Here is an 8069-nt window from a genome sequence, read left to right on the forward strand (position 1 = left end):
ATAGGTTATTCTCCACATACTGATAGCAAGGCCTTATTGCTGAAGACAACAAGGCCCCAATGTTGAAGACAGCACCTACCTATACAACTTATTGAAAAAGTCAAGCCTGATGCCTACATAGGGCCTTTACTTCTATTTCCTAGTGTCTTTGCTACAGGAAGCTACTCTGCAGGCTATCAAAGGAAAAGCCTAAACACCAAACAGTCATACACTCCTTCAATGGTAATGGTGTCCTGCTAGCAAGAAATATGCTAGTGCAATAATGGCACAATGCTTGTGGGAGAAACCAGCCAATATCTGATTTGACTTAAGGCCCACCCCACAAGGTATCACCCATACCTGACACTATTGTGTGACCAAGATCCTAAGACTGGATAGCCAAGGGACCTAAGGTATCAAATACTACTGTTCTAAAAACAAACAAAATGTAGCAATGAAATGATTCCTAATGACATTCTGCTATATTCATAGATCAGTACCTTGCTCATCCATCACCAGAGAAGCTTCCTCCTGCAGCAGTTGGGAAGAAATACAGAGACTCACAGACTGATAGTATGCAGAAAGTAAGAGATCTTGGAACAGTCAGCCCTAAATGGGATGTTTCCATCAAGTCCCTCCCCTCAGGGGTCAGGGAACACTGCAAAAGAAGAGGAGAAAGAGTGTAAGAGCCAGAGAGTGTAGATGGCACCAAGAAAACAAGACCCTCTAAATCAATATAATTGATGCACATAGAATGCATACGTAGGTTCTGCACCTGTCTGTCCCACATGGGGCCCTAGAGCAGAAAAGAGATGTGGACACATGCTCTGATCCTTAACCTAGAAGCAATCTCCAATTGATAACCACTTACAAATGTGAATTTAGTTTTCTCCAAGGGAGTCTCACTAGAGAAAGAAATCACTCTTTAAGTGAAGGCTGAATGACTAGTAGTAGATGGCCAACAGAAAATAAATTCAATGGCATCTTTGGAACATCCTTGTTTCACAATACTGTGGCAGGGCTTTTCCATTTTTCTTAAATTTTATCTAATTTTTTTATTTTATTTATATATATATTTTCTTCCCTCTTTTTATCCTGTGGGTCCTTTGCATATATATTATGGCAACAAGTTTAGTGTTTTCATGGGATTCCTGAGTATGCAAACAAGTTGGTCTCTTTTTTTTGTGCCTTTTCTTGAGCCCTGTTACTTCTGTTTATTTGTTTTGTTAAATTCTGATGCATTAGTTTTTGTTTTATCTCCTTACATTGTGTTTTATTTTATTATTCTCCCTTAGAAGCCTGTTTGTTTTCTAATGAGAGACAGAACAGGGGGTGGATCTGGATGGGAGGCAAGGTAGTGGTTGAACTGGGAGGAGTAGAAGGAGGGAAAACCATATTCAGAATATATTATGTGAGAAAAAACTCCAGTGACAGGAGTTACTTCTTATTGTTCTAGAGTTTGAAAATTACGAGATCAGGGCCTAGCAGATCTACTGTCTGGGATGGATGCACTTCCTGGGGCATAGATGGTGACTTCTTGTTCTCTTCCTATGGTAGAATGGCCTAGCTAGCTTTCTGGGCTCTCTTTTGTAAGGACACGAATCATGAGAATTCAACGCTCATAATTTAATAAATTACAAAAATACCACTGTGATGATATTTTGTTTGTGATCTTACAAATAAAGCTTGCCTGAAGATCAGAATGCAGTTAAGCCACTGCCTGTACTAGGGAGGCAGAGGCAGATAGATCTCTGTGAGTTCATGGCCACCCTGGGCTATACAAGATTGATCCAGTCTAAAAGAGAAACAGAGTCAGGCAGTAGTGGCACACACCTTTGATCCCAGCACTTGGGATCTCATGCCTTTAATCCCAGCATTACGGGTGGAGTCAGGAAGTGATATGGCTGGGTGTTGAGAGGAATATAAGGCAGGAGGAGACAGGAGCTCGGCTGTCTTTTGGCTGAGGATTTTATAGAGGTAAGAACTAGTGGCTGGCTGCTCTGCTTCTCTGATCTTTCAGCATTTATCCTGATATCTGGCTTGGGTTTTTATTAAGACCAATTATGATTCATGCTACATACCACCTCTTAAATCCACTGAAGGCTTGAATCACAACACATGAGCTTGGGGTAATATTTAGTACTTTGCAAATGGCCTTTCATTTACTATTGCTTGGTGTGGCTTTTGTGATCTATTCAAAATGGATATAGTATCTAATGCATTTTTAAAATCTCTTGCTTATTCCAAGACACTTTCTCTGTCTCTAGTAGAACGTTAAACAGCACACAAATACTGAAATGCTTATTTGATTTGGTATAATAATCTATTTAGGAACCATGTATTTTAAATTCTAAAATAGAACTACCATATGATCTAGCAATTCCACACTTGGATATGTATCCAAAATAATTCAAATCAGTGTTTTTGAGATGTATTTGTGCCATACAAAATATTCAAGATATGGGAACATCCAATGCTCATTGACAGATGAATGGGTAAGGAATATATGTTAGCAATTATATTTTGTCAACTTGATACAAGCCTGGGTCATCTGGGAAGAGTGTACTTCAATTGAGAAAATTTATCCATCACATTGCCTATAGACAAGTCTGTGGGGGCATTTTATTGGCTATTGATTAGTATGAGAGCGTGTACTCTACTGTGGACAGTGATAACCCTGTGCTGGAAGCCCTGAGTTATGTAAGAAAACAAATAGAGAAAGCCATGGTTGATCAAGCTAAGGAGCATTCATCCATAATCTTTGCTTCAGTTCCTGCCTCCAGTTTCCTACCTTGCTTGAATTCCTACTTTGACTTCAGTCTATAATGGACAATGATTAGGATGTGTAAGACAAATAAATCTTTTCTTACACAAGTTGCTTTTGCTCATAGTCTTTACTACAGCCATAGAAAGCATACTGGGACAATATTCATACATACAATGGGATATTATTTTACACAGCCTTAAAAATTATGGAATCTTGCACCTTGTGACAGTATGGATAAACTTAGAAGACAATAAGACATTTAAACAGGAAGTCATAGGACACATACTACATAGTTCTATGTGCAGGAGGAAGGCAAAATGATTAAACTTAGAAACATAGGGTAGAATGATGTCTGCCAAGAACTAGAGAGAGACAAAAAGGCCATTGTACCTCAATGGGTCTAAAGCTTCTCTTACTGAAGTAGAAAAAATATTTGTAGAAAGGTAGTGCTATGCACTGTATGTGGAGAGGATACTATGCCAGAAGCCCTGGGGGCTGAGGAGATAGACGAATCAGTAAATAAAGCACTTGCTGGGCAAATGTGAGGATCTGAGTTTAGATCTGTGATGCTCACATGGAATGTTAGACATTGTAGTGCACCCAGGATAAGGAGACAGGCAGATACTCAGGGCTTGCTGGCCAGGCATCAAGCTGAACCAGTGATTCTCCAGGTTCAAAAACTAATATGGGCAGTGATTAAGAAAGACACATAATGTCAACCTCTGTCCTCCACATGCCTGTGTACACATGTGCATTTGCAGGTACAAGTGAACACACTATATGAATAGTCACATACACACAATACTCCTCCACATATACACAAAGTTCTTGCTGAAACAAACATATAACAATAACAACACAAACATAATACAACATGAAAACATTTTGAAAGTAAAGATATATGTATTTTAGTGCTTTACTTTGCTGAGGGTATCATGGATGTGTACATATACCCAAACTCAAGATAATTCATATTAAATTTGTGCATATTTTGTACCTATGTAAACTCTTTTCTGAGACAGGATCTTACTATGTATCGGTAATTGCCACCATGTGCAGTTCAAAGTAAATATTAAATTCAAAATTATTTTATGTGTTTGAGTGTTTTGCCTGCATGTATGTCCGTATACTGCATGCATGCCTGGTACCATGGAGGTCAGAGAAAGCATTGGATCCCCTGGAAATGGAGTCATGACGTGGGTGCTAGGAATCAAAACTGGGTCCTTCGTAAGAGCAGACTGTGCTCTTAACTGCTGAACCATCTCTCTAGCCACCCCAAATTTTTAAGAGAAGCCCATTTTCATATAACTAGTATTTTTTTTTTGACATAAAAAAGGACTTCAACATTTGTTTCTTATTTCTCCTTCACTTGATTTCTAGGTTACAAATAACTTGTAATCCCTAGAAAATATCTGACTTTTTTTTATATGTTTAAACTCTTGTCCTTGCTCTTCCTTTGGGGACCAGGATGTACGTGTCTCCACCCTGCCATGTGCATGCTCCCATCCACGTCTGGGTGTGCTTTGGGACTCAGATCAAATGATGCATTTTCTACAAAACATTTTCTGAATTTCTCCCCTGACTCTCCTTTTAGGCCTGTTTGTACTCTCTGTGTTTTGAAGAGACTTGCACTTCGCACTTTCTTCTTTGTTGTGATTTCTTTACATCTCGCTCTCTTTTACATCTGGATTGAGGCCTTTTGGTGGGCAGAGACCACTCTGTATTCATGTATTCTTAGACTATATCCTAGGGCCTGGCCCCAGTGGTATGCTTAGCTGTCTCATAAGAACTTGCCAGTGGCAGATGTTAAACTTGAAGAGATTTTATGAGTAGGATATTAAACAGAAATTATTAAAAGTTAAAGTTTAGAAAGGTATTAAAAGCAATATAATTATAATTATATAAATACAAATATTTGTTTTAATAATTTTAAATTTTTAATAACATTATAAACAATATATAATTCACATTATAATACTATTAGAGTATGGTAAAGCAAAGATGATCCTCAGAACTGCCAAGTTCTAATTATTTTTCTATCATACATGCTCTTGAAGTTATTTACATGTTCAATGTTTGTATAGTAATGGGCATTAAGCAGTTCTTCCCAACTGATGTTCAGTGAGATCACACTGGAACCTTGAAATCTACCTTAATGGAAGAATTGATCATAAGACTACCTAATGGACTTTTTTTGTTGTTGTTGTTGTTTTTTTTTTTTTTTTCGAGACAGGGTTTCTTTGTGTACTTTTGGTGCCTGTCCTGGAACTCGCTCAGTAGCAGTAGACCATGCTGGCCTCGAACTCACAGGGATCCGCTTGGCTCTGCCTCTCAAGTGCTAGGATTAAAGGCGTGTACCACCACCGCCCAGCCCAACTAATGGATTTATATGAACAGATCCCTGGTGGGTATACAGGTGATGCTTAATGTGAGCTGATCTTAGGATGAGGTTTGGAAAATTTTGTCTAGATTAGTTCCGAGATTGGTAAGTGTGGAAGATTAGATGGAAATTAGGTGAAGACTGCACAGATCTAAGGATCTGCATGGACCTACAGACTGATCCTATGGAGATGTTATGGTCAGCCATTTTGACAACCATTCCTATTTGTAGTGTTTTCTTGAACTGAGCAATAGGTGGTACCTGGTATACAATATTCACATTTGTCAGGATTTTCTCTTTCATATTCAATTCCTTAGTTACCTTCAGAATCCGGAGGTACATGCCATAGAGTGTCAGCTGAGGGAGAGACTGACTTTTCTTGGATTTATTTTTAGCTGAAACTTGAAGACAGAGGCCATGAGTGACTGCATGAAGTTTTACTTGCAAATATGATTCATTTTGACTGCCATATGGTAGTATCATGATGCACATTTATATTTTCTAAACTGTAGAATGTGAATATTCTCAGACAAAATATATGGTTTGTGACACTGTTGCTTGGGGCACTAGTGGAAATGTTTTACTGAAGAAGTCAGGGGTTACATCTGCAAAGTCAGTAAGCAAACTGTGGAAGAATGCAGTCACTTATGTCCGGGTCTCAGGAAGCAGGTATACAGGAGGCTTAAGTGTCAAAGTTAAGACTCTATCATTTCAAAACATATTTCCTTCATCTTCCTCTATATTGGACCACAAGGTGACATTATATGAATAATTCCAGCCTATATTTATTTATTATTTTCTTTTATTAAAAATAGATTTTATACAATATATTCTGGTTACAGTTTTCTCTCTCTCTACCTCTCCAAGTTACTCCCCACTTTCCTTCCATCTGGATGTACCCCCTTTATGTCTCTCATTAGAAAACAAACATACATCGAAGGAATAATAATAAAATAAAAGATAAAACAAAAACAAGCACATTGCAATAGGATAAAATGAACAAACAGGAGGAAAAGAGTCCAAGAAAAGCCACAAAAAAAACCAGATACAGATGCAGAGAGCCATGTTTTTTAAAGTGAAAGACCTTTATTTTCCTATTATAAATTAATACTTATAAGTACAATTTGAAAATAGAGAAATAAGTAAAGAAGGAAAATTTCCAATATTACCTATGCTGTTATCATCTTGAGATAACACGTTGAAAATGTTGGCATTTTTGGTTGTGAGCCTAGCCTTTAACGGCTGAGCTATCCCTCCAGCCCATTTATTTATCTTTATCTATGGCCCTATTAGCCAAAAATATTGGATTGAGTTTTATTTTCCACAATTTGTATGTAAAATCATTATATTTCTCAGTAGTTTCTACCTGTAAAATCAAAATTCAATATCCCATTTCTAAGAATATTAGCCTCAGGGAAGTTCTGATATGATGCCTCACTCCACTGGAACAGGTAGTTCATGATCTGAGAGACTTACAAGTATGTTTGGAACTGTTGCCACTTCTAGATTTAGAGGCGATTCTGACACAGTTGAGGGGAATGGGGGCATGTGAGGCCCCCTGGCTTTTGAGTGTTGCAAACTTAAGAAGCTAATGGTACTAGAAATATGGGATGGGATTGCATTCTTTGGCCCCACTCATTCAACAGATACCTCTACAGGACCAAAGATGAGTAATATTCAGCCACTGCTCACATGACTGCATTGTGCAAGCAAAAAGCTTAAATCTAACACCATAATTGCTATTCCAGAGGTTTTTAAACAGAGACCTATGAAGCCACAAGGGATATAGTAATCCATTCCTCCTGTAGGATGCTTCAGCTGGATTATTTCCTTTAGCCAATAACAAAAATTTAATGCCAACTTAAAAACAAAGGAATCCAGGGGCCCAGTACAGTCCATTAGCAATATCTTTTATGTATCTATTTTGACTACTACTTCCTAGGCTAAGGCTTAATTTTCCTGCAGAACTTTCCCATATCATGGCATAAATAGTCTACCACAACTACCATACTGTTTTATGTCAGATATTTATTTTTTGCCTTTTTTATTGGCTTGGAAGACACAGGGGAGAGGTTTTCTGATTTAGCAGTTGTTACCTGCCCATGTTTGAACCAATCTCTGTGGTGTCTCTTGGACAATGTCATTCTCATCGGTCAGGTCCAGTTACATGATCTTTAGTGCATCTCCTTTTGAGCTTCATATGCTGAGAGTAGAAAAAGGGTGTGTCTTGAATAGGAGGGAATGGGTACTACCATATGTCCCTTAAAGGAAGGGCTTAACAAGGGTGAAACATTTATTTGACGTCTACTTCACAGAATGAAAAATCACATAGAAAAGGAGAATGATGAAATAGAATGTACAAAATCAATGTGTCATTTCAAGGCTCTGAATGTCTGGGGTTGGTTTGAGTGGCTAACAAGGACATCTAACAGAAAAAAGGACTTAAAATATGGCCTGAAAAGCAGATAAAATGAATCTAAAGGACCTGTTAGGCAGGCTAGGCTGAAAAGTTTATATTTATCGTTCTAAGTGCTGAAAAACCAATGGAGGATTTTAAACATGGCTTTATGATATAGTTAGCTTTGGGTTTTAAGAAAACAGCTCTGCTGACAGAACAGAAGATGGGTTGAAATAGAGAGAAGCTGGACTGTTTGGAAAATAGAAGGGAACTGCTGGTCTAGGCTACTGTACTCTGGCTGCCAGCTCCCCGTGAGCATTGTGGGACAAACGACTGAGGACTGTGTCTGGAAGAATTCTCATAGACTCAGTATTTGTTCTCTGAGGTAGGTGGAGGGTGGCAGCATACCACTATGTATTTGATGGTCCTGATCTCAGCTATGGGCAATGAAATATTACTAAGTGCATCCCTCTTTTTCTTTCTAAAATAAAAAAGAAGCAGTCTAATAGCCTGCTTGACTCTTTATATTTATTTACTATCACCAC

Source organism: Peromyscus californicus, unplaced genomic scaffold, assembly GCF_007827085.1.
Source record: "Peromyscus californicus insignis strain IS unplaced genomic scaffold, ASM782708v3 Scaffold_6__1_contigs__length_162567912, whole genome shotgun sequence".
Lineage (NCBI taxonomy): Eukaryota > Metazoa > Chordata > Mammalia > Rodentia > Cricetidae > Peromyscus > Peromyscus californicus.